At 29.7% G+C, this 1316-nt stretch overlaps 1 pseudogene; it reads left to right on the top strand.

Annotated features, from left to right (window-relative positions):
* Positions 1-686: 686 nt before the first annotated feature.
* Positions 687-762, top strand: LOC125147672 (uncharacterized; annotated as a pseudogene).
* Positions 763-1316: the final 554 nt, after the last annotated feature.

Below are 1316 nucleotides of genomic sequence, written 5' to 3'. Positions count from 1 at the left end.
GGAGAAGTGGGAGATCTAACTACTACCCCTGAGAAAGTTAAAGAGGTAATTAAGATCCTGCCAGGCTAAACATCCAGAGATGTTTTGATGCCAGACGATTTTGAAGGTTGAAGATGAACTGTCTGGCAAGACTAGAGTATAAATTATTTGAGCGACATTAAATACTTTCAAAATTAAATATAGTGGAAATGTTACCAAATTGTCCTTTAACATTTCTTTATAAAATTGCTTTATTAGATAGATGGCTAAGAAGTATGGTGCAGTGTGAGATGTTGTGTAACTGATGGCTCTGGGTTCAAGTCTTGGTATTACTATTTATTAACTGTGTAACTATGCTCAACTGAGCTCCCAAGTCTCAATTTCACTGTATGCAAAATAGGCATATCTTAGAGAATTATGAAGAATAAGTGATATTTATGTGAAAACTCCTACCCTTGGTTTTAAGTATGTTTTAAATATTTAATTTCAGTGTGAACTATTTAAAACTTTTTTAAAAAGAACAAAAACATTAACAGATACAGCATGTCTAAAATTACATTTAAGAAATCTTAACATTGTGTGTTTAAAAAAGTAGCACAAGTATCAAAAGCACCTGCATCCCTTTCTACTTTTTCTTTAATCAGGTATTACTCCAAAATATATATAAATATATATTTATATTATATACATTTATTTATATAAATTTAATTGCTTCTCGGCCTTTTGGCTAAGATCAAGTGTAGTATTTATATAAATTTATATTATATATATTATATATTTACATTATATATATAATATATATATATTATTTATTTATTTATTTATTTAAACAGTTGTTTGGATATATGATTCCCCTGCCCTATGATCCATCTATTGAAAGTGTACATTCAATGCTTTGTAGTCTACTCAGAGGATATACAACCATTGTAACCATTATTACAAAAAATTTAAAACATGTTTTCAGGTCACTAAAAAGACACCTGGATCCTGTAGGGGCCACTCTCCATTCCTCTGCAGTATCACCAGCCCTTGGCAACAAATGATCTATTTTCTGTCTCCATAGATTTGCCTATTCTGAACATTTTATAGAAGTGAAATCCTATATCTCATGGTCTTTTGTGACTGGCTGCATTTACTTAGTATAATGCTTTCAAATGTTCATCCATGTTGTAGTACTTTGTTTCTTTTTACCTCCAAATAATAACTTCACTGTATGGATAAACCATTTTTTATTTTGCCTTTTATCACTTTGTGGACATTTGGGTCATATCCCACTTTTTTGGAAGTTAAGAAAAATTTTATAAACATACATATGCATGTTTTTGTTTAATATGTTT

The sequence above is a fragment of the Prionailurus viverrinus genome, chromosome A1 (genome assembly GCF_022837055.1).
Source record: "Prionailurus viverrinus isolate Anna chromosome A1, UM_Priviv_1.0, whole genome shotgun sequence".
Taxonomy (NCBI): Eukaryota; Metazoa; Chordata; class Mammalia; order Carnivora; family Felidae; genus Prionailurus; species Prionailurus viverrinus.
Note: the sequence above shows the minus strand (reverse complement) of the source record. Positions and strands in the feature narration are given on the sequence as shown.